This window comes from Cnephaeus nilssonii (genome assembly GCF_951640355.1).
Source record: "Cnephaeus nilssonii genome assembly, chromosome: 8".
Classification (NCBI taxonomy): Eukaryota; Metazoa; Chordata; class Mammalia; order Chiroptera; family Vespertilionidae; genus Cnephaeus; species Cnephaeus nilssonii.
This window is the reverse complement of record NC_137079.1, coordinates 90,332,743-90,359,510: the sequence shown is the minus strand read 5'-3', so window position 1 is coordinate 90,359,510 and position 26,768 is coordinate 90,332,743. Positions and strand designations below refer to the sequence as shown.

General features: G+C 43.3%; 1 protein-coding gene and 1 pseudogene across 2 annotated transcripts in view; one reads left to right on the top strand and one right to left on the bottom strand.

Moving 5' to 3' along the window:
• WDFY2 (WD repeat and FYVE domain containing 2) overlaps positions 1 to 26,768 on the bottom strand; it is a 224,106-nt gene that overhangs the window by 166,962 nt on the left and 30,376 nt on the right. The window lies entirely within an intron of this gene.
• LOC307104343 (large ribosomal subunit protein uL5-like) lies at positions 6,846 to 14,814 on the top strand (annotated as a pseudogene). Its single transcript has one exon. The product of its transcript is annotated as a large ribosomal subunit protein uL5-like (transcript).

Here is a 26,768-nt window from a genome sequence, read left to right as displayed (position 1 = left end):
CTCTCCATCGATATTTCTATCTCTCTATCCCTCTCCATTCCTCTCTCTAAAATAAAAATTTTATTTTAAAAAAAGTTCTCCTTGCTCTACTAAAGTTATTTTTTAGTATTGAATATATGAGAAAAATCAGCCTTTTCCAATTTTAAGGTGCTACAAGGTATTGTAAATTAACAAAAGTTTAATTGACCCCAACCTGGATCCATAATATCTTAAAATCTTTGATTATTAAAAGGCTGAAGATATTACCTTTTCTTCATTTTGAAAATTATGTTCTAAGTATTTACCACAAACCAGGACTAGTACTAGAAACACAAAGAGGGTGAAAATGGGATCCTGGCCCTCACAGAGCCAAGTTTCCAACCACTTTCCCTCAAAAACTCACCTCCAAGGCTTTGCAAGGCTAGTTCTTGGTGTTATTTACAGAATTAATGCCATAACTCTACTGGAAAATAAGGGAGAAAGAAGTTGATGAAGGAGGAGGAAAGTTTACAACTTTGTAATCTCCAGTTTTGGAAGCTAGACTCAAAAATAAAAGTCTGTGCTACATATTAGATGAGATGGAATTAATTGACATTTACAGAACATTTCACCCTAAAGCTACAAAATATACATTCTTCTCAATTGCACATGGAACATTTCAAAGATATACCACATGTTAGCACACAAACTAAGTCTCTACAAGTTCAAGAAGATTGAAATCATTATCAAGCATCTTCTTGGAGCACAATGGCATGAAATTAAAATCAACTACAATAAAAACACTCAGAAGCATTCAAACACATGAAGACTAAATAGCATGTTATTAAACAATGAATGGGTTATCAAAGAGATCAAGAAACAAATAAAAACTTCCTGGAAACAAATAAAAATGAATACACAACAACCCAAATTTTATGGGACACAGTGAAAGCAGTCCTGAGAGGGAAGTTCATAGCACTACAGGCCTACATCACAAAACAAGAAAAAACTTCTAATAAACTATCTAACCCTACAACTTGAAGAATTAGAAAGAAAACAAAAAGAAAAGCCCAAAGTAGAAGGAGGGAAATAATAAAGATCAGAGGGGAAATAAATGACTAGAGACTAAAAAAACAATACAAAAGATCAATAAAACCAAGAGTTCATTCTTTGAAAAGATAAATAAGATTGATGAACCTTTAGCAGGACTCATCAAGAAACAAAGAGAGGACCTGAATAAACCAAATCAGAAACAAAGGAGGGAAAGTAACAACTAACCCCATTGAAATACAAAGGATCCTAAAAAAAATACTATGAACAACTATAGTCTAACAAGGATGAAATGGACATATTCCTAGAAAAAATATAATCTTCCAAAACTCCATCAGGAATAATCAGAAAACCTGAATATGCTGATAACTATTAATGAAATAGAAGCAGTAATCAAAACACTCCCAGCAACCAAAAGCCCTGGTCCAGAAGGTTTCACAGGGGAGTTTTACCAAATATTCGAAGAAGAACTAACACCCATCCTCCTGAAACTATTCCAAAATTCCAAGAGAAAGCAACACTTCCAAGCTCTTCTTATAAGGCTAGCATTAGCCTAATTAATTCCAAAACCAGATAAAGACACTATAAAGAAAGAGAATTACATGCCAATATCCCTGATGAACATAGGTGCTAAAATCCTCAACAAAATATTAGCAAATCAGATCCAGCAATATCTTTAAAAGATCATACATCGTGACAAGGTGGGATTTATTGCGGGGATGCAAGGCTGGTACAATAAAAAACAAATCAATAAATGTGATACATCACATAAACAAATTGGAAGACAAAAATCACATGAGCATATCAATTGATGCTTTCTGCATTAGACAAAATCCAACGCCCTTTTGGAGGGGGGGTGTTAATCCACATGACGATATTTTTCCATTGATTTTTAGGGAGAGTGGGAGGGAGAGAGAGAGAAACATTGATGTGAGAGAAACACAGGATTGGTTGCCTCCTGCGGAAGCCCCAACCAGGAGGCTGCAACCAAGGTATGTGCTCTTGACCGGAATCAAACCTGGGACCCTTCAGTCCACAGGCTGACGCTCTATCCATTGAGCCAAACTGGCTAGGAATCCAATGCCCTTTTTTGATAAAAACTCTCAGCAAAGTGGGAATAGAGGGGTCACATACCTCAACATAATAAAGACCATCCTATATAATAAAAGCCTAATATGCTAAGTGTCCAGTTGTCCAGTCACCCGTTCAACCAATCAAAGCTTAATATGCTAATGATATGCTAAGGCCACTCAACTGCTCGCTATGACGTGCACTGATCACCAGGGAGCAGACAGTCGACCAACTGACCAGTCTCTATGACATGCACTGACCACCAGCGGGGAGATGCTCTGACCAGTAGGTTAGCTTGCTGCTGGGGTCTGGCCGATTGGGACTGAGCGAGATGGGCCAGACATGCCTTGGAGCCTTCCTGTGGTCCCTTCCTGGTTGGCCAATGTCCTGCGTTCCTCCCCGGCCATGATCGTGCACTGGTGGGGTCCCTCGGACTGGCCTGCGCCCTCTCACAATCTGGGACCCCTTGGCAGATGTCGGAGAGCCGGTTTCGGCCCAATCCCGCTCAACACAGGACCTTCCCCCTGGTGATCAGTGCAGGGGGAGCACCGCTCAGCCAGAAGCCGGGCTCACAGCTGGCGAGCACAGCGGCGGGAGCCTCTCACCTCTGTGGCAGCAGGAACGAGGGGGGTGGGGGGGGGAGTAAGCCGTCAGTCAGACATCCCCTGAGGGCTCCCAGACTGTGAGAGGGCACAGGCCGGGCTGAGGGACCCCCAAGTGCACGAATTTCGTGCACCGGGCCTCTAGTATATGATAAACCTACAGCCAAAATCATACTCAATGGGCAAAAACTAAAAGCATTTCCCCTAAGAACAGGAACAAGACAGGCATGCATGTTTTCACCACTCTCATTCAACATAGTACTGAAGTCCTACCCACAGTGATCAGACAAGAAGAAGAGATAAAAGGCATCCAAATTGGAAAGGAGGAAGTAAAACTGTCATTATTTGCAGATGATATGATATTGTACATAAAAACCTTAAATACTCCACCAAAACACTACTAGATTCAATAAATGAATTCCACAACATAACAGGATACAAAATCAATACCAAGAAGTCATTGGCATTTTTATACACAAACTAGAGGCCCGGTGCACAAAATTTGTGCACGGGGGCGGGGGGTGTCCCTCAGCCCAGCCTGCACCCTCTCCAATCTGGGACTCCTCGAGGGATGTCCGATTGCCTCTCACAATCCAAGACTGCTGGCTCCCAACCGCTCACCTGCCTGCCTGCCTAATTGCCCCTAACTGCTTCTGCCTGCTAGCCTAATCACCCCCTAACCACACCCCTGCCAGCCTGATCGACATCTAACTGCTCCCTGGCTGGCCCACTTGCCCCTAACTGCCATCCCCTGCCGGCCTGGTCACCCCTAACTGCCCTCCCCTGCCAGTCTGGTTGCCCTTAACTGTCCTCCCGTGCAGGCCTGGTCGCCCCAACTGCCCTCCCTTGTCAGCCTGGTCACCCCTAACTGCCCTCCCCTGCAGGCCTGGTCACCCCCAACTGCCCTCCCCTGCAGGCCTGGTCCCCCCCAACTGTCCTCCCCTGCTGGCCTGGACTCCCCCAACTGCCCTCCCCTGCTGGCCCAGTCACCCCTAACTGCCCTCCCCTGCTGGCCTGGTCACCCCTAACTGCCCTCCCTTGCCAGCCTCGTCGACCCTAACTGCCCTCCCCTGCAGGCCTGGTCCCCCTCTAACTTCCCTCCCCTGTAGGCCTGGTCCCCCCCAACTGCCCTCCCCTGCTGGCCCGGTCACCCCTAACTGCCTTCCCTGCTGGCCTGATTGCCCACAACTGCCTTCCCCTGCATACCTGGTCCCCCCCAAACTGCCCTCCCCTGCAGGCCTGCCCCCCCCCAAAATTCCCTCCCCTGTAGGCCTGGTCCCCCCAATGCTCTCCCCTGCTGGCCTAGTCACCCCTAACTGCCCTCCCTGCTGGCCTGATTGCCCACAACTGCCCTCCCCTGCATACCTGGTCCCTCCCAACTGCCCTCCCCTGCATACCTGGTCCCTCCCAACTGCCCTCCCTGCAGGCCTGGTCCCCCCCCCCCAACTGCCCTCCCCTGCAGGCCTGGTCTTCCCCAACTGCCCTCCCCTGCTGGCCTGGTCACCCCTAACTGCCCTCCCTTGCCAGCCTGGTCACCCCTAACTGCCCACAACTGCCCTTCCCTGCCGGCCATCTTGTGGTGGCCATCTTGTGTCCACATGGGGGTGGCCATCTTGTGTCTTGGAGTGACGGTCAATTTGCATGTTACTCTTTTATTATATAGGATAATGAAAAATCTCAGAAAGAGAAACTAAATAAACAATCCCTTTTACCATTGCAACAAAAAAATTAAGATACTTAGGAATAAAGTTAACCAAGGAGGTAAAAGACCTGTACTTGGAAAACTACAGAACATTGAAGAAAGAGATAGAGAAAGAAATAAACAAGTGGGAGAATATACGGTGTTCATGGATTAATAGAATCAACATCATTAAAATGGCCATACTACCCAAAGCAAGCTATAGATTCAATGCAATCCTTATTAAAATACCAACAGCATATTTCACAGATCTAGAATAAATACTTCAAAAATGTATATGGAACCAAAAAAAGACCCCGAATTGCCGTAGGAATCTTGAGGAAGAACAAAGTTGGCGGGATCACACTACCAGATATCAAGTTACACAACAAAGCCACTGTAATCAAAACAGCCTGGTATTGTCACAAGGACAGGCACATAGATCAATGAAACAGAGACCCCAGAAATCTAACCAAGACATTACACATAATTGATATTTGACAAAGGAGGCAAGAGCATACAATGGAGTCAAGATAATCTCTTCAATAAAAGGTGCTGGGAAAATTAGACAGATACATGAAAGAAAAAAAGAAACTAGCCCTGGTTGGTTTGGTTCAGTGGATAGAGTGTGGGCCTGCGAATTGAAGGGTACCGGGTTCAAATCCGGGTCAAGGGCACATGCCTGGGTTGCGGGCTCCATCCCCAGTAGGGGATGTGCAGGAGGCAGCCGATCAATGATTCTCTCTCATCATTGATGTTTCCATCTCTCTCTCCCTCTCCTTTCCTCTCTGAAATCAATAAAAATATTTTTTAAAACAATGAAACTAGACCACCAACTTACACCATACAGAAGAATAAACTCAAAATGGATAAAATACTGAAATGTATGTCAGAAACCATAAGAATCCTAGAAGAAACCATACGCAGCAAAATCTCAGACATCTCTCATAGCAATATGTTTACAGATACATCTCCTAGGGAACTAAGGAGAAAATAAACAAATGGAACTACATCTGTACAGCAAAAGAAACCATCAACAAAGTGAAAAGAGAGTCCATTGCATGAGAGAATATATTTGCCAATGATACATCTGATAAGTGATTAATATCCAAAATATATAAGGAACTTATAAAACTTAACAAAAGTAAGACAAAAATCCAATTAAAAAATGAGTAAAGGCCTAAATATATACTTCTCCAAAGTGGACATAAAAAAGGACAAGAGACATATGAAAAAATAGAGGCCCGGTGCATGAAAATTCATGCACTGGAGCGGGGGTGGGGTGGGGTCTCTCAGCCCAGCCTGCCTCCTCTCACAGTCTGGGAGACCTCAGGGGCGGGAGGCGACCTGGCGATCAGGGGAAGGTGATGCCCCCATCACACCTCTGAATAATTTCAGAGGGAAGGTGGGGGTGAGAAAGTGGGTGGGGGGGAGATTAAATAGGAAACTTATATGCATGTATGCATAGCCCTTGAATACAGACAATAGCGTGTGAAGGCTTTGGAGGGGTGAGTGCCGGATGGTGGGGGGGGGGGGGTGTCAATGGGGAAAAAAATCAAAGGGGACCTCTCTAATAATATAAACAATAAAGTTAAATGTTTCTTAAAAAGTCTGTGTTACACATGGAACAGTATTTTAAGATGAAATGATAATTAACAATTATTGAGCACTTACACTGAGCCAAGCTCAGTTTTAATTACTTTATGAGAATTATGATTTAATCTTTACATGTATCCTATAGATTGACACTATCACTAAGCCCATTTTCAAGATGATAAAACTGAGGTCCAGAGAGATTAAGTAATTTACTTAACCTTTCAGGCATTAAAGAAGTCAGAATTCAAACCAGAAGTCTGTCTCCAATCCCTATGCACTTAACAATTATTCTTGTCACTGAAGGAAGACTCAAATATCATGGTACTGTACTAAATTAAACAGACTGAACAATGGAACAGAACTAAAAGCATATATGCTAATTAGCATACTAAAAAGTTATTATAGTGAGGGAAAAATTAATTATACAATAAACAGTGATGCCCTAATTAGTTCCCAAAAAGTGGACCCTTACCTCACATAATTTATTAAAATAAAAGTCAGTGGTTTAAAGAATTATATGTGAGTACCTGGAACCAACATGATGCATATGACCACTACTTTGTCTCATCATTCCTTGCTAAAATGACCCAACTGACTTGATAGAGAAAATTCTTCACCACCTACTGACCACTTCATAGGAGCCCATCCAAAACCTGAACCCTTGAGGAGAGTGAGCAGGAGATGGTGTAGAAAAGAGAGTAGTGAAGAAAGAGCCTAATCAGCAGCCAGTTCCCCAAACCTCAACAATAAAACTGCCGCCATTCATTAGCTATTGAGAACCAAACACCCTACTAAGTGCCTTAGAGTGTTAATAAATTTAAATATTATTATACACACGAGTAAACTGGTGCTCGGAGGTTAAACAAGATGCCCGATGTCACACAGCTAATAGTAGCAAAGCCAGGATTGGAACACAATGGCTATCAGTCCCAAACTTTAAACTCCACTACACAGAGAGGGGCCAAGTCCACCAGGATCTCATCTTCAGAGCCTGCAGACAGCTTCTGGGTAGGAGCAGAGACTGGGAGCAAGGCAGTGCTGGACAAAGAGTCATGCTAGAGGTTCTGCCTGGATGCCAGGCCAGCCAGCTATGCACGGCGAAGGGAAACTACTCCAGTAGGCTCAGAGCTGCCAAGACAACACAAAAGAGAGACTGTTCGGCAACAAAGGGGGACTCTGCCCTGCAGCTGTCTCCCACTGCCGACAGGTCCATCTCTACCCCACACAAACTATCAGAGCTCTAAGCTGCTGATGAGAAATTACAATAAATCTAACTTTTACCCTATGTTTGCCTGTAATGAAAAGAACTGGACACGGTCTACACAATTTCCGATAAAGCATTATTTCAGTTCCCCAAACTGAATAAACTAGACCTCACTTGGCAGATGAGCAAACAGACAAGCAAGCAAACTAGATAGAAGAGACTCGAATATTTTAAGAGACATGGAATAATCTGAATAACTGCAAGAAACAAGACAAGCTTACAAATCTTAAAATTTACATTCTCAGTGAACTTCAAACTGATAGTGAATCACTGATAACAAACATTACTTCAAGGAAAGGTGAAAAGGGAGTAACAAGAAATAATATTTGAAAGCAAAAAGTGAAACTAGTGGCCTAAAGCATGGAGGCAGTGAAATGCAGACTGGCTACTGCATAAAATTAGTGCTCAATGAAATCTCCCAGAATTCACAGGAAAATAATAAAAAACTATAAATTATCAGTGAAAAAGATAAAACCTGAACAACAGATCCAGAAGATCAAATATGTATATAACAGGAATTCCAGAAAGAGAAGGGAGAGGTAAGTAAAGCAGAAATATTAATTAAGTAAATAATGGCGGGGGGCTTAAAAATGAGTTTTTCAAACTGAAATTATGCACAGAACTTGGCAGAATTAATCATAAAAAATCCACACATCCCAGAATTTCTGAATGTCAAGGAGAAAAATAATTTAATAGACATAGGAACCTCCACCAAGATTTTTTTTAAAAAGGGGGGGCTATATGAATGAGATGGACATCAGGCTTCTCACTTGCCCTACTAACTGCTAAAAGACCATGGAGTAAGGTTTGTAGGACTTGGAAGGTAAAAGACTGTGACCTAGTAAGAATCCCAAATTTAACTAAAGTATCAGTATTGTAATTATCATGATTTTAAAGCAAATGAAAAATATTAATAGACATAGAAAGATAACAATGTACTTTCCACATATTCTTTCTGGAAAAAAATTCTTAAGAAAGGGGCACATATAATCAATTAAAAAATAAATTAAAGAACTCAAGAAAGTAGAAGATATTTGAAAGTATAGATATAGATAAGTATAAAACAAATAGCAGTGAGCAATAAAAGTAACAAAACTACAGTGATCTAAATTATGTATGCAAATGGTGTTGAAATCATGATACAAATATTCAGCAAGGAGGCTTGAAAGCAAAATGCTAAAAACAATTATATGAACAAACATTTCTAATTATTTCAACAAAATTTAGGCTATAAAGGGAAGGAAGAAAAGAATGTGGTGAACCTTATATAGTTTAGGGGAGCTCCACAGCTACTGCTCCAATGATAAGTTCAAATATTAAACGTACCCACAATTATAACAAAAATTAGACATATTTAACTTCCAAGTCACAAGGAAATTTAAAGAAAATTCAAGACAAAACTCAGAAAAGGGTAAACAATAAGAAAGCATAATAATTTGAAAACTTAACACAAGATGCCATGGGTAAGACCAAACATTCAGTGAATACTAATGGGTAAAATATGCCTATTAAAACACACACACACACACACACACACACACACACACACACACACACACACACTGGGTTACTAAATGAGGAAATATGTGCTAAAGTATCAGGCATAGAGTAGATGCTAAAAAAATAGTGTATATAAATAAAGAAATAACATTGCAGGCACTATAGTGAATCAAACATTTTTAAGAAGAAGAAGAAGAAAAGGAAACTTTACCAGTTTAAAACTCCAAAATTTTCATTTAAAAAAAAATGTTTTAAAATCTCACGATGAACTGGCAAGAAAATAAAGGAAATCCCGCAGAGGTCAAAAACTTAATAAAGTGTATAATCTTTAATCCACAAATTCCACTCATAGTAATTTAGTCTACATTCACATGTTTTAAAAGGAAGAAATCTCTTCCTGTTTCTCATCAAGGCGCAGGATTAAGGGGAAAAGGAGAACCCCATGAGGGAACTTCGCATCCACAGGTTCTGCCTCAACATCTGTGTGGGGAAAAGCGGAGACAGACTGATCCGGGCAGCCAAGGTCCTGAAGCAGCTCACAGGCCAGACCCGTGTGTTCTCCAAAGCCAGATACACTGTCAGATCCTTTGGCATTAGGAGAAATGAAAATATTGCTGTCCACTGCACAGTCCATGGGGCTGAGGCAGAAGAAATCTTGGAGAAAGTTCTGAAGGTGTGAGAGTACAAATTACAAAAAAAATTACTTTTCAGATACTGGAAACTTTGGTTTGGGGATCCAGAACACCTCAATCTGGGGATCAAATATGACCCAAATATTGGTATCTACGTCCTGGACGTTTATATGGTACTGGTAGGCCAGGTTTCAGCAAAAGACAAGAAACGCAGGACAGGTTGCATTAGGGCCAAACACAGAATCAGCAAAGAGAAGGCCATGTGCTGGTTCCAGCAGAAGTATGATGGGATCATCCTTCCTGGCAAATAAATTCCAGTTTCAATACAAAAGGCCAAAAAATATTTTCAGTGGAAAAAAAAAAAAGGAAGAAATCATGCATGGGAGGAATTAATAAATTCAAGACAGTTTTCTCAGTTTGGGGTTGTTTGGGCTGCAAATAAAAGAAACCTAACTAAAGTGACTTAAACAAAAAGGATCTAATTTAAACAAAAGGACTAGAAGGCAGGCACTCCAGGTTGATTCAGTAGCTCAAATACCTATATGGCTAAGGCTCCGTATTTCTGCCCATCACTTCCAGTGTGTGAGAAACATCATGTTGGCGAATGCAGGGTTTAAAAGACTGTATATATAAAATGATCTTTACTAAAATCAGAGAAAAAGAAGAGTTCAAGGAAATCTGTTAACAGTGGTTGCTGTAAGATGGTGAGATCGTGAGTGGTTTTTTACCTCATGTTTCATGTATTTTTTGGTGCTTTACCTATTTTTATAAAAATGTAATACATGTACAAACTGAGAAAAGAAAAAACATATACATATATCAAAATATTAAAAAGAGAAGTGCTGCTAAAGAAAGAAGCTCAATTATCCTTTGGCCATAATGACATAGGTACTTTCTCCTTGTTTTCCAATCAGAATTCTTTCAAATTTATTAACTACATGTCTGAGTTTTCTAATTCTCCACCACATGCAGCACAGCAGTTTAGTGTAAAAAGCTCAGGATATTAATGATTATGGTCTATGTAGGGTATAACACTTTATAGTACTTAATAAAGCCCTTATCACATGAACTTTATTTCATTATTCACTATACTAGTATAACCCATAAAGATAAATAGAAAAAAATAAAAATAGGTAAATAGAGCATTTTGCACTGAGGAACTTGAAGCTTTAATAATTCAAGAGCTTTTCCCAAAATCACATTAATTAGGAAACTTAAATACAATTTATCGCAATAACATTCTCTTTTCATATACCATATTTCATTAAGATAATATTAAAATACACTCGTGGTTACATTGCATCAATTTCCAAGGGGCTCAAATTCTTTTAGACATTTAATTAATAGCAATAACCATCAGTACTCCTAAATCTACTGTAGGCAAAAATGAATGTTTAAATAGAGACCAAAGCTGATCAGGAGAAACCTACTCTATCCACTTGGTGTGCTTCAGTGACCTCCTTCTGTTACCCTGCCTCACATCATGAGGTAATCAGAACAGCTCAAGGGGCTTCCCACTTAGCTACTAATTTCAGAGGCATCTTCCAAGACTGTCTTCTCATTAGCTTAAAACTAAAATTTTGGAATTTAGAATTTCAATTTTAAACTAAAGGACACCTGAGCAATAATCTAGTCAAATTTCTCATTTCATATACAAGGAAACTGTCAATGCAGTTTAAATCCATCAAAATGGATCAGTTATGAACACAAATGCTCCACTGAGCACAGAAAGATGTCTTTAGAAGATATCTAAACCCTGCAAGAATTTGTCCTGCTGCTTAAACTTTACTGATACTTATGATCCTATTTTTAAAATGCTGGTCAGTCAATTTATAAGGCCCTTTTTAGATATTACAAATCCTCAAGTAAAAAAATCCCACTCAGTTAAACATGACATGCAGAGTAAAGCAGCTGAATGGCATCTACTTGTCTCCAGCCACAAGAAATGGAAATGAATCTCTGCCTTTTTGGTTATATTGTTGCTGTCTTTAGTAATGTGACATAAGATATTACAGAGAAGAATTTGTAAACATTAAATTGTAAACAAAAAACTCAATGAAATAGAATTTGTGTTAGGTTTGTTTCATTTTGTTTTAGGCCCTGCCACAATAATCACATAAATTATGAAATGTAATATACTTCATTATAAAAAATTAAACTATAAACACCTATGATGTTAAATCATCAATTAAAATTAATGGTTTGAGCCAGTGGTGGAAAAGAGGAAGGGGATATTTAATGAGCCTTGCACAACAGATGATGGTTCCTATAACTCTACATGGCCTGGTATGATCCTTACAAAACCTCTAACAAGTAGGTTTGCAAAAAACCCAGTTGCACAGAGAAGGAAACTGAGGCTTAAAGGCAGTTAACTTATTCAAGCCTCACCAATAATCTGAACCAGACCAGTTCCATTCGAAACCCTGTCTTCCCCCTACTATGCAAATGCTGCTACAAATGTGTAAGAACAAGAAAAGATCTAGGACTTATTGTTGAAGAATTTATGTTCTAAAGACAAACTTGGGCTTCATGCCCTCACTTAGAAGTTCCAGATTTCATAGGAAATTCTAAAATATTAATTCCCCTTCAGCATCCCCTTCAGTCCTCCCCAGATCCTCACTGTTAGGCACTAGTGTGGCAGCCAGGGGCTCTGGGTCACCCATCTATCAAGAAGAGTTCACTAAAAATTCTTAGCCAGCCTCATTCATAAACATATGAACAACATACGACAATATTAAAACAATCAACAGAAATAACTCACTGGAGTGCTAAGTATTAAATGCTATGTCAGTGAAAATTCCCTCCCTCAAGATCAGTTTCCTTTTCGAAGTCCTGGCTGCATTTCATCCCTGCCCTGTCAGCATCTGGCCCTCAACTAGGGCTAGTTGCACTCTGGGCTGGCTAATATGGGCTGAATTCCACATGATTTTAGTTGGCCTCAGTAATATTTTTGCTTAGTTCTCAAGTCCAGAGGTACTTATTCTACAAATGGCTGCCATTTTTGTACTGAACTGAAACCCTCCAAATTGAGGCATATTTTTATTAGCTCATTAAGGATAAGTACCAAATTTTGGTAGTGGTTGGTGTGGTGAAGGGTGGAGTAATTTTGCTTTGTACGTTACAAATATACTCGGGGCCCAGTGCATGAATTCGTGCACCTTGAAAAGAACTGTGGGCCGTAAGGCTGTGGTGGGCACAGGGGTGGGTCTTGGCTCATCCTCCGCACCCCCTCCCAGCCCCTCCTGCCGCGGCCCCCGGTCCCCACACTGCCGGCATCCCTGCTCCCACTGTTGCCTCTCCCCTGCGCTGACGGCATCAGCCCCGTTTGCACTCGCTGACGGCAGTGCAGAGTGATTGGGGCTGGTGCCATCAGTGGGTGCGAGTGGCAGCTGCTGCCCTGATCGCCCCTCAGGAGCAGAGGGAGGTGGAGAAGCCCTCAGGGGCGATCGGGGCCGGCAGCTGCTGCTCACACCCACTGACGGCGCAGAGCGATCAGGACCAGCGCCGGGCACCGGCAGTGGGTGCGAGAGGCGACTCTGGCACTGGCTGCAGGCACAAGTGGGACCAGCGCTGGCAGTGGGTGCAAGCAGCGGCTCTGGAGCTGGCAGCGGGTGCGAGCGGGGCCAGTGTAGGCAGCAGGTGTGAGAACAATGAATTTTCAGTAACCAGCAGAGGCTCGCCCCAATGACAGCAACCGGCATCCCGCCTTGGTCTGGCCCCCACTCACCTGCTCCACCATCCCACCGTGCCTGACGCCCGCCATGTTCTGCGCACGCCCCCTGGTGGTCAGCACATGTCATAGCAACCGGTTGTTTGGTTGTTCCGCCGTTCGGTCTATTTGCATATTAGCCTTTTATTATATAGGATTTTTTTTTTTTGTTAATCCTTACCCGAGGATATTTTTTTCTATTGATTTTTTTAGATAGAGTAAAAGAGAGAGGAGGAAGACAGAGAGAGATTGGTTGCCTCCCAAACGTACCCCAATCAGGGCTGGGAATCCAACCTGCAGCCCCAGGTTCATGCCCTTGACTGGGAATTGAACCCGAGATACTTCAGTGCTCTGGTTGACAGTCTAACCACTGAGCAAACTGGCCAGGGCTAAATATCTTTTTTTTTAAGAATTATTACCTTTAATGTAAAGATACACATTTTCACTTTTATTACACAACTGGGGCTAAAGGACAGCTACATTCTTTCCAGCGTTAAAACAAGATTAAACTCAAGAAACCTGAGTTTTGCATCCCAAATGTTTACATGAACAAATGGTATACACATGCGTGCATAATAGGAGAAATCATCATACCAATTCCAGAAGTGTATGTGGCTAAAGTTCTGTTTAATCAGAATATACTTGATCATTAACCACTAAGTTTGAATTATGAAATTATAGTTACCTGTGACAGGTACCCAACCACCTCTCACTACCTCTGCCACCACCATCCTGGTCAAAACCACCATCACCTCTCCTACTGCCATGACCTCCCAATTGGTCTTCCAGCTTCTGTCCTTACTCACCCCAACCCTGCACCTAGTTGACTCTCACACCATCAGGTGACACAATTAAACAAGTTAAATCTCATCACCTCCTGTAGTGGCTCCTGTTTTACCAGAAGGAAAGCCACTATCTTTATAATGGTCTGTAACACAATATTCCATCCTGTGACGTCCCCCCATGACGTCGTCTCTTAGCACTGCCCTCCTAGCCACACTGCCTCCCTAACTTCAGGAACATTCCTGCCACTGTGCCTTTGCACTGGCTGTTCCATCTGCCAAGAAAATTCATGCCCAGGCAGCTTCATGGCTAATCCTCTCACCCTTCCAATCTTGATTCAAATATCACCTTCTCAGTGAGAACTACCCTAGCCATCCCTTTTTAGAAAGTGGAAACTCCACCTCCGTCCACCCCGTATCTGTATTCCCAAGTCCTTTTATCTTGCTCTGATTTTGTTCACAGTGCTCATCATCTTCTAACACCCTCTTTACTTACCTTTTATGATTATTGTTTATTTCTCCCCAGAATATAAGCTCCACAGGGGTAAGGATCTTTGTTTTGTTTACTAATATTATCCCCTGCCTAGAATAGTGTCTGATAGTCAGGAACTCAACTAACATTTGTTGAACACATGCTAAATTAACATAAAATGAGCAGAGTGAACGCAGCCTAATGCAGTCACATAGAGATCCCAATACACAAGATTCTTGCCACTTTCAGTGATGAATGGAACCAAGGAAAGCAAATCAGGAGTCACAACCATGCAAGAGTGATGGCTCACACCACTGTTCTTGGGACCAGTACTACAAATACTCAGTCAAGGCCCAAGAGAGAGCATCTGGGATGAAATCTGAACTCCTGCTCTTAGCAAATTCTATCAGAATCCAGCAGTAATATGTCCACAGCTATCGCAAGTAAATGTGTGCCTGGAGTAGCCCTCTACTGAAATGAATCAATGTCATTATACACTGAGTGGCCAGATTATTATGATCTCTGAACGCATAATAATTGGCCACTCAGTGTATATCCTATATAATAAAAGGCTAATATGCAAATTGTCCCCTTGACCAGGAGTTCGAACAGCAGGCAGGCTGGCCAACTGCCCATGTCCCCTCCCCCTCAGTGTATATTGGTTTCTCCCAACCAGATCTTTTCTCTAATCCTTCATCCTTTATCATGTTATCTCAAAACAAGGTTCAATCACCTCAAAATCTGCTCTTGAAAAGAATAGTAGGTGACAGTAGGAGCACAGTCATTTAATTATGTCTCTTTATTCTGCCCCTTTATTTTAAAAGCTGGGGGGGGGGGCAGTAAAGAAATTACTTCTATAAATTAAAAAAGGATCCATTCCTTTAAAAAGAGTTGCCTGTAGTAATTGCCTGTTGTGAAAAGATGAAAACAACCACAAGATTGGAAGGACAGGCACCAGAGAATACTCAGAATTTCTAGAGGAAATGAGAAAGGGCTAGAAATAAGGTAACTTCCAAAAGTTCACTAAATGTGTATTTTGACATGTGGTGTGCTGGAAAGATGAGTGATTTTCACTGATGAGGGTATAATGAGGTCTGAAAGATTAAACCACAAACATCTGTTGAGAGGTTACTGTGTAAAAAATACACACAAAAATCTGAAGATCTACAATGAAGGAAAACCACAGGTGACTGACTAGTGAAAAATGAGTGAGGAGATTTAAAAAACACAACTCTTAGGCAGTATTCCAGGAGCCTGAATTGACTCACTGAATTCTCCTAACTACCCATATGAAAGAAGTGCCATAATTATCCCCATTTTAGAGATGAGGAAAGTAAAGCACTGTATCATTCTCCCTGCTCTGTCTCTGCCTCCTGGCAACCTTTCATCTTTCTAGTGCAGCTTGTCCATTCATCTGGTTTGCCCAGAACTGCCCTGATTGATGTCTGTTGTCCTGGCCTGAACATTAATAGCACCTACCTTCACCTTTTTTGTATATTGTAGGAAAAGAATATAACATAAAATTTACCATCTTAAACCATTTTTAACCTTTAGAATTGTCCCAGTTTAGCTTGGTTGGTATGGCCCAGTGGTTGAGCATTGATCTATGAACCAGGAGGTCACGGTTCGATTCCCGGTCAGGGCACATGCCCGAGTTGTGGGCTCGATCTCCAGTATGGGGCATGCAGGAGACAGCTGATCAATGATTCTCTCTCATCACTGATGTATCTATTGATCTCTCCCTCTCCCTTCCTCTCTGATATCAACAGAAATATATATTAAAGAAAACTGTCCCAGTTTGGGCTATATACAATCATCCTTCTCTACTACAACTGCTCTACTCTAACAGTTTACTTTCCTGCTTCCTTGACCGAACTATGAGCTCTTGGAGAACAGAACTGTGTGACCTGTGTTTCTAAGATCACAACCCAGCACAGTAATGGCCATATTGTTAGCAAATGTTTAATAAATGCAAATGAATGAATGTTATCCCAAAATCCCTACTCGTTAATTTTCATTTTAAGAGGGTGCCTGCCCTCTACCAGGTTCAGTATTTAAAATTTATAAACTGTTCTAGCTTACCTGAGACCAACTAGAGAGAGCCAGTGGTCCGCAGAACACTAGAAGCATGTGTAGCTGGATAAAGGATATGGCACAGACCCAGAGGGTAGGCATGCCCGAAAGAGCCAAAGTAAAGTGGAGCCTGCCAGGAGCACCACCAGACATGACCAAGCATAACACGAGTTCTACCAGCAAGAGTTTTCAGCAGCAACTCCAGGCACGGAGGTTATCCCTCAGCGATCTCCAGTCTAGGCACCAGGCCAGAGCAGCTGCTCAGGGCAGAGCCATAAAGGATCTGGAGCTCACCAGGTGGGTCTATCCACTCCTGTACCACTCCCCACCGCTTCACCCAAATGCCATCATAGTGAAGAACAGGGAGGGAGAGGAAATGTGAAAATCAGAAGTTTGTATATTTAAAAATTAATATTACCTGCATCAGACTAATTACTTATTTTAGTCTCCCCCGTCTACCCCAACCCGTCCATATCCAAATTGGGAAGGGACTTGTAAGGAAGATCAGCCCAGAATAGAAAATAAGGAAGGAATCATTCTCTCTGCCTGTGTGTTCCATAAGTAACCACTGTTTCTGACCCACAATATGAGGTAGAGAGAGGAAAATAATCCCCAATCCTATTTAAAGAACCTCAGTTCCATCATTTAATTTTGGAAGGGTCAGGAGGAGAATCTCCTCTATATTTGTCCACCTTTGGAGGTGGAAGAAGTAGATCTTGAGAGAACATAGTTGAGAAAGGAAAGGAGAGAAAGGAAAATCACAGAAAGTGAGGCACCATTTGCTTTTTCCTACTTTGAGCTCTGCAGCTCACCATTACAGTAACAGCATTTTTTTAATAAATCTTTATTGTTGAAAGTATTACATATGTCCCCCAGCCCACCCCTGCCCCCCACCCCAGGTCTTCAGTACCCTATTGTCTGTGTCCATGGGTTATGCATATATGCATACAAGTTCTTTGGTTGAATACCTCCCACCCACCCATCTTCCCCCACCTTCCCTTTGAGATTCCACACTGTTTCATGCTTCCATGTCTCTGGATCCATTCTGTTCATCAGTTTATTTTGTTCCTTAGATTCCACATATGAGTGCGATCATGTGATACTTATCTTTTTCTGACTTATTTCACTTAGCATGATACTCTCCAGGTCCCTCCATACTGTCTCAAAGGGTAAGAGATTCTTCTTTTTAACTGCTGCATAGTATTCCATGGTATACATGTACCACATATCCACTCATCTACTAATGAGCACTTGGGCTGTTTCCAGATCTTAGCTATTGTAAATTGTGCTGCTATGAACATAGGGATGCATACATTCTTTCTGATTGGTGTTTTGGGATTCTTAGGATATATTCCTAAAAGTGGGGTCACTGGGTCAAATGGCAGTTCCATATTTAATTTTTTTAGGCAACTCCATACTGTTTTCCATAGGGGCTGCACCAGTCTACATTCCCACCAGCAGTGTACTAGGGTTCCCTTTTCTCCACATCCTCACCCGCATTTGTCATTTGTTGATGGTAGCCATTCTGACAGGTGTGAGGTGATACCTCATTGTCGTTTTAACTGGCATCTCTCTGATGATCAGAGACTTTGAGCATTTTTTCATGTCTCTTGGCCATCTGTATGTCCTCTTTGGAGTAGTATCTATTTAGGTCCTTTGCCCATTTTTTAATTGGATTGTTTATCTTCCTTTTTGTTAAGTTGTATGAGTTCCTTATATATTTTGGATATTAACCCTTTATCTGATGTATCATTGCCAAATATGTTCTCCCATACAGTGGGCTCCCTTTTCGTTTTCTTGATGGTTTCTTTTGCTGTGCAGAAGCTTTTTATTTTGAAGTAGTCCCATTTGTTTATTTTCACCTTAGTTTCCTTTGCCCTATAAGATGTATCTGTAAACATATTGCTACGAAAGATGTCTGAGATTTTGCTGCCTATGGCTTCTTCTGGGATTTTTATGGTTTCATGACTTACATTTAAGTCTTTTATCTATTTTGAGTTTATTCTTGTATGTGGTGTAAGTTGGTGGTCTAGTGTCATTTTTTAGCATATATCTGTTCAGTAACAACATTTTTAGCGCAGCAGAAGGCATCACAGATTTCATTCACTTTTCTAGCCTTCCCAAAGGTGGGTAAGTGCCAGCAGTCTTGTGACTGCCGCTTGGTGAAAGGCATGTGGCACTGCTCATTCCATTTGCAACACACCCTCTACCAGTATTCACAGTGGTGACAGGCAGGGAGGGGCACTCCAAGCCTTTATTGTTTTGCTCTGGCAAGCCTCCCATCATCTAGAACTGTGATGTTCTGTGTTCAGGGGCATTCCAGCAACGTTCTGTGAGAATGCGGTATACTAACAGTGAGGGTGACAGGAAGAGGTACTTTTACTTTATACAAGGTAGACAGGCTGTACACATTCAGGACACCCTTCAAATACCCAATGATCATTTCAAAATCCATTAATTATCTGTTAATCATAGTTCTCCAGATTAGAGATCAGGTGGTACATCTGACTGAGTCCTCTCATTCATCCATCCACTTACACAGGCATTCATTTAACTAGCTTTATTTATTGATACACAATGTGGGAAACCACTGGGAATACACAGAAGAACAAGATATAATAGTCCCTGCCCTCAAGAAGCTCAGAAGTTGGTAGCAGAGGTAGACTAGTAAAGCAATATATTGTCAATTCCTAGTTAGGATCAGAGACAGGCCATCTGTTAGCCTAGAGCAGTGGTCCGCAAACTCATTCGTCAACAGAGCCAAATATCAACAGTACAACGATTGAAATTCCTTTTGAGAGCCAAATTTTTTAAACTTAAACTTCTTCTAACGCCACTTCTTCAAAATAGACTCGCCCAGGCCATGGTATTTTGTGGAAGAGCCACACTCAAGGGGCCAAAGAGCCACATGTGGCTTGCGAGCCGCAGTTTGCCGACCACGGGCCTAGAGCAAAGTTTTAATGAGGTAACGTGCTGGCACATGATCAGTGCTCAAAAAATGTTAATTGTCTTTCATATCCTCTCTTTACTGATACTCATAAAAAGTGCTGCCAAAATGTAGCACTAAACCCAGGTGGCCCAAGACAAAATTCTGTTGAATTCATAAATGAGGATAATCATACAAACTCAGAGTGTTGTTGAAGAGTCAATGATATAATGATATTAAAACCCTATACAAAACTTGACCCATAAGAATTACTCAACTATGTTAAGCTACTATTCCTTCTCTTCTGAAATAAATATAAAAGTAAAAGACACTTGTTTGGTGACCTGCCCTATAAAAATTTATTAAAAGTGGTGATTCATAAGGTGGTTGCTTCCATTGATTTAATTATCTGAGAAGGACTTCAGTGGTACAATGATTTTTTATGATCTCTTTGATTGTATCAGGAAAGCCTGATACAATCAAAGTCCATCGTTCATCTATTGCAGGAGAGACAGCATTCCACTAATTATACACTGAGTGGCCAGATTATTATGATCTCTGATCGCATAATAATCTGGCCACTCAGTGTGTGTGTGTGTGTGTGTGTGTGTGTGTGTGTGTGTGTGTGTACACACACACACAGACACACACACACACACCCGGGCCTCTAATATATATGTATATATTAGAGGCCCGGTGCATGAAGTCATGCATGGGTGGGCACCATCTTCACTCAGTCCACACATATGACTGAAAACACATTAAGACATCAAGCTAAAAATCCTTTTATTTTTATTTTTTTTAATTGAGGTATAATTGACATACAACATTGTGTTAATTTCAGCTGTACAACATAATGATTCCATATCTGCATACATTGCTAAATGATCACCAAAATAAGTCTAGTTAATACCCATCACCATACACAGTTACAGAATGTTTTTGTGGTGAGAACAAAAATATATTTTTGTCATTCACAGATTTAGTACAATGACGTAAACTCAACAAATGCCTGTTGATTCATCAATATGCAAATCATATCTTATATACATTTAAATAAAATGTGTCTAGCTTTGTGTAAATTACTGTATTTATAAAAATGAAAACACATAACTATGTGCTAGACACTGTTCTAGAAGCTCCTCTCCAGTACTACCCCTTTTCAAGTGCTGTGTTCACAAATACTCTGAATTCTCTTCCTTCTGAATACATGGTAGGATAGCACTTCCCAGCCTCCTTCAATTCGGGCATGACCATGGGACTTGCTTTGACTGATGAAGTGGAACTGGTATTTGTCAATTCTGGGAAGAAGTCTCTAAAAGCCAGGGCTGGATCTGCCAATCCCCTTTCCCAAGTTGGTGAAGTCTGTTAGCTCACCAGCTGTAAATAAAACCCACCAATAACACTCAATAGTTGAAGCCACTGAGATTTGGATGTTGTCTGTAACTAAAATATAATCTAGCCTATCCTGATTCATACAAGATAGTATTTTTCCCCCACTATTCTATCATTTAGATTGTTTACTAATCCATCATTGGCTCCGCCACCACTCCCAGAAAGCAAGGCATAAAAATCACCATTTTAAGCATTTTTACATAATAAAAAATTTATATATTCCTTTATTTTTGAAAATCCTGTTTTTCAAAAAGTCATTACTAGTCTTTCTTTCTTTTTTTTTTTTAAGAAAACACACACACACCTAATTCGCCTTTGCAAAAAAATCAAATAATACCTCTACCTATATAAAAAGTGAAAAATCAGCCCTGGCAGGTTTCTCTAAAAGAAAATCAATGGAAAAATATCCTCAGGTGAGGATTAAAAAAAAAAAAAGTGAAAAATCATCAGACTGCTTACCTCGATTGTTTTATATGCATACATAGATGTTTTGTTTTTTTTTAAGTGGAAGAGGTATCACAAAAATAGTATACATATTACTTTGCACGTTTCCTGCATAATAGTCCATAGATAGCTTTCCAGTTAATTGCATTGTATGGCCAAGCCTGCAATCGAGGTACCTGCCCCTAAATAGAACTGAACCCGGAACCCTTCAGTTTGCGGGCCAAGGCTCTATCCACTGAGCCAAACCAGCCAGGGCTTGTTCCACATATTAATATAATTGCATTGCTACAATAAACATCCTTGTAAAATCATGCAAATATTCCTGTAATATTCACCCAAAAAAGTCAGTTTGCGGAGTCAAAGGTATGTACATTTCACATTTTGACAGGTACTGTCTGTCAGATTGCTCTCCAAAATGATGGTATCAGTCTAACAGGACTGCCAATGACAGATGGCAGAGGCTTTTCTCCCTAGATCCTTACGAAACTGGATACTGTCAAATTTTCAAAATATTTATCAAGCTGGAATTTAAAAAGTTTTATTTTAATTTAATTGCTTTAACTATTTTGTTTCAATAATTTTTACTATCTGTATTATTTTTCAAAAGTATCCGCCTCTCCATATTTTTTGTTTTTTAATAATTACTATTTTATCACTTATGTGTAGAGCTTTTGTATCTATTATAAATATTAAGATTTTTAAAAAATATTTTTTTATTTATTTCAGAGAGGAAGGGAGAGGGAGAGAGAGATCGAAACATCATGAGGAGAATCATTGATTGGCTGCTTCCTGCACGCCCCACACTGGAAATCAAGCCAGCAACCCAGGTATGTGCCCACCGGGAATTGAACCATGACCTCCTGGTTGGTAGGTGGACGCTCAACCACTGAACCACACCTGCTGAGCGCTATTAAGATGTTTTAATATATGTTGCAAATATTTTCTCCAAGCCTTCATTAATGAATGCTGGCTTCAAAACAGATTTTTTTTAAATTAATATAACTAAACTAGAGGCCCGGTGCACGAAATTCGTGCACGGTGGGGAGGGGGGGTAGCGGGGGGTGTTGTCCCTCAGCCCAGCCTGCAGTCTCTCCAATCTGGAATCCCTCAAGGGACCTTCATTTTTTCCTTCAAGAGTGTGGTGGAAAAACCCTAGATTACCTTCTTGGATTCTTATAACCCAAATTACCAAGAACACTGCAATTGGTGGCCTACAGGGAGCTTAGCCAATGAGTGGTCAGAAAAGGTATTTACTCTCAAAATGGTTTGGCTCAGTGGATAGACCATGGGCCTGCAGACTGAAGGGTCCCAGGTTTGATTCCTGTTAAGGGCATGTACCTTGGTTGGAGGCATATCCCCAGTGGGGAGTGTGCAGGAGGCAGCTAATGGATGTTTCTCTCTCATTGATATTTCTGTCTATCCCTCTCCCCTCTTCTCTGTAAAAAAAAAAAAAAAAAAAAAATCAATAAAAATTTTTTTTAAAAAGGTGTATCCTCTGCAGCTCATGCAGCCCCTGGGTTGTGTCCACTGGGCTAGGGGCGTGTCCCTGCCACCCAGTGGTGGCTGCCGGGGTCTCCGCACACCCCAGAGGCCAGCAGCCATCCCCCTGTGGAGGGCGCTAGGCTTGGGGCGTGGACACAATCTGCCACTTGGTTCTGGAGCTTGGAAAGCCTCTGGGGCGGGGCGGGAACATCCCCATCTCCAAACGCCCCAAGGCCAGCAGCCAGCCCCACCATGGGCCCCAGGCTCAAGGCTTGCAGGGACCCTGGGCAGCACGCAGCGGTGGCCGCCAGGGTCTCGGCAAACCCAGGAGGCCAGCAGCAGCCCCTGGTCCTGGGCGCCTGGCTGGGGGCGTGGCCCCAAACCGCCGCTTTGTGCAGGAGCCTTTGCAAGCCGCTGGGGTTGCTTGGCACCTACACCCATAGGCTCTACCACCAGGTTGCTTGGCGCCTACACCCATAGGCTCTGAGTGGCCAGGGGGCGTTCTGGGACCCCTGCCGCTCAGGACCTAAGCACAGGCCTACAGGCTAGGAGCGGCCTGGGTCTGGAGGATGTTTCCTGGACCCAGGCCGCTCAGCGCCCGCATATGCAAATTAACTGCCATCTTGTTCGCTCTGATTGGCTGTGGGCATAGCGGAGGTGCGGTCAATTTGCATGTTTCTCTATTATAAGGTAGGATTTGTCAAAATTTCCCATTATAGTATCTAAGTTTAAGATATAGTCCTTTAAATTAATTATAAGCTTAACAGATTGACTGTAAAAACATTTCCACAAGTAATACAATTAAACCTGCTTTTTAGTTCTTTAAATCCATCTTGAACTTATTTTATTCCTTTATAGAAATGTGTATATAACTTATCTGAGTGCTATGGCTAATATGAAATAACTAGTAGCCCATTTGCACGAAGATTCGTGCAATAGACCTTCATTCACCTGGCTGCCTGCACCAGTTTTCTGCCGGCACCAGGGACCCAGGCCTTGGCTGTGGCCACCGCCTTCTGCCTTTTTCAGGGTCGGGGCTTGGCCCCGGCGGTGGCCTTGGGCTCGGCGGCACCCAACATCCTTGCTAAGGATCGCAGGAGCCGACCCCCAGTGGTTTCCTGCAATCCGTGCAGGCTGCCCACTGGTGCCCAAGGCCTGGAAAGCCTCCACCCCAGGCTTTCCTGGCCTTGGGCTCGCTGCACCCAGCGTCCCTGCTACCGATCACAGGAGCCGACCCCCAGTGGTTTCCTGCGATCGGTGCAGGCTCCCCGCTGGTGCCCAAGGCCCGGAAAGCCTCGGCCCCTGGGACCCCCGGGAGCGGCGGGAGGGGCGGGATGGGCCCGGCCACGCCCCCCCAGGTGGCCGATCGCCCCACAGGACCCCTGGGAGGGGCGGGAGGGGCCGGCCACGCCCCCCCCAGGTGTCCGATCGACACCCGGGACCCCCGGGAGGGGCGGGAGGGGCCCGGCCACGCCCCCCCAAGTGGCCGATCGCCCCCGGGACCCCCGAGAGGGGCGGGAGGGGCCCGGCCACGCCCCCCCCGGGTGGCCAATCGCCCTCCGGGACCCCCGGGAGGGGCGGGAGGGGCAGGCCACGCCCCCCCGCGTGGCCGATTGCCTCCGGGACCCCCGGGAGGGGCGGGAGGGGCAGGGCCACACACCCCCAGGTGGCCGATCAACCCCGGGAACCCCGGGAGGGGCGGGAGGGGCGGGAGGGGCCCGGACACGCCCCCCTAGGTGGCCGATCCCCCCAGGCACTCCCGGGAGCAGCGGCATGGGCCCGGCCACGCCCCCCGGGGTGCCGATTGCCCCAGGCACCCCCGGGAGCGGCGGCATGGGCCCGGCCACGCCCCCCGGGGTGCCGATCGCCCCAGGCACCCCCGGGAGCGGCGGCATGGGCCCGGCCACGCCCCCCGGGGTGCCGATCGCCCCAGGCACCCCCGGGAGCGGCTGCATGGGCCCGGCCACGCCCCCACGGGGTGCCGATCGCCCCAGGCACCCCGGGGAGAGGCGGCATGGGCCCGGCCACGCCCCCCCGGGGTGCCGATCGCCCCAGGCACCCCCGGTAGCCGCGGCATGGGCCCGGCCACTGGGCACCGCCATCTTGATCTTCTCAACGGCGGATATGCCACCCGGAGTCCCGCCCCCAGCCTCCTGCCGGCCCAATCGTGGGCATAGCGGAGGTGCGGTCAATTTGCATGTTTCTCTATTATAAGGTAAGATGTCCCCAAAAGCAACCAGCACAGCATCACAAAATATGTAGGTTTTCAATAAATGTTCATTTATTTTATTCCTCCTGAGTCTCATTAGTTTAGAGACAATAAACACATAATTCATTTCAAAATATTTTCCATCAGAATCCCAATTGTGTTCAGGGTAACAACACACCACACCAAAACAACTAACTACTCTTCCCAGCCAGCCTCATGAACAGCTAGGGTATAGCAGTATGACTCGGTGCTGGTTAATGATGTGTAAGCAGAAATCACTGAACTGAGCTTCCAGTAAGCTCTTTGAAAAAGAACAGGCACAGCAGCTAGTATCTGCTTTTTTCCCCATGGATCCTTCCCCTTCTACCTGCCTGGAAGGCAGATGCAATGCTGGCTGGAGAGCAGCCATCTTGAGGCTCTGAGGTGAGATCACTAAAGGATGGCTGAATAGAAAGGCAGAAGCAGTCTGGATCTTTGATGGCTTTAACCAGCCCTGAAATGCCTACCTCTGGACTCCTTATTATAAGAGAAAAATAACCCCTCTACTTGTTTGAGACATTATTAATGAATCAAGTTTTCTGTTAACTGCAGAGGAATGTAACATCTAACTACATGGCTTACGCAGCATTTTCATACAGATTGTAAAACACTTTCCATTTCCATTACTTGACATGGTCTCTTGAAGAAAAGTGATGCCTGTTTGAAGGGCAAGTTCTCCATTCACAAATATATTAATTTAAAAGAGAGAAATAAAATCATTAAGCACTTCAAACAGAAACCTAAGAGTACCCTTAAAAAGTCAATAATCAGCAACATATGGTGTTACCTGTGGTAATCTTGGTGTTAAATTACCCTGGTCAATATACCACACAGCTCATTTTAGTTGTAAAATCAAATATTAGGGACAAAAGATTTTTCAAGTGAAAAAGAAAAATCACAGCATTGAAGGAACTCTTAATAATTATACAAGGTAGAAATTTTATTTTTTCATTCTACAGTTCTCAAGAATTGGGGCTCACTTGTAGTTGTAAATGAAATTAAGAAAATATTCCAGAAGGTACCCAATGAAAGCTCCACTACTGTCCAAGATCAAATTCTTCAAAGTATTTCACTAGATTGGAGAGGAAAACAACAAGCTGCAGGAACTATTTAACCAATCTGCTACCAGGAGGAATAGTCTCAAAATGCTGGCCCTAAATTGAAGCAAGGGTTGCACTGGACCAAAGGCTGAAGCTTGGCCATCTAGCATTCCAAGCAAAATTGTTTCCTCTAAGCCAGTGATGGCGAACCTATGACACGCGTGTCAGCACTGACATGCGTAGCCATTTCTGATGACACGCGGCCGCTGAGGTGGCCGCATGCCGAGGATGAAACATTTGCTGCTCCTGAGGATGAAACATTTGCGAAATAATGCTTTTTCCTCAAAGTGACACACTACCCGAGTTATGCTCAGTTTTTTGGCAAAGTTTGACACACCAAGCTTAAAAGGTTGCCCATCACTGCTCTAAGCATTCCTTTTATTCTGTACAAGAGGCCCGGTGCACAAAATTTGTGCATGGGTAGGGTCCCTAGGCCTGGTCGGCGATCAGGGCCGATCTGTGGGGGGACTGGCAAGGTGATCGGGGCCCCCCCACTCGCACCCGCCTTGGCCTGGCACCACACACTCACAAGCCACCGCTGGTTGGGGCCTGCGGGCTGGGAGCAGCTCCTGCGTTGAGCATCTGTTCCCTGGTGGTCAGTGCGTGTCATAGCGACCAGTCATTCACTGTTTGGTAGATTTGCATATTAGGGTTTTATATAAATAGATTCCATTCTGGCTCTGCCTGAACCGGAGACAGTAGGTTCTCCTGTACCAGCTTCTGTGACATTGTCCTGCACCCAGGCTAGTTTAAGGAGTCTAGGACCCTTTCTTTTCTGGGGACCCC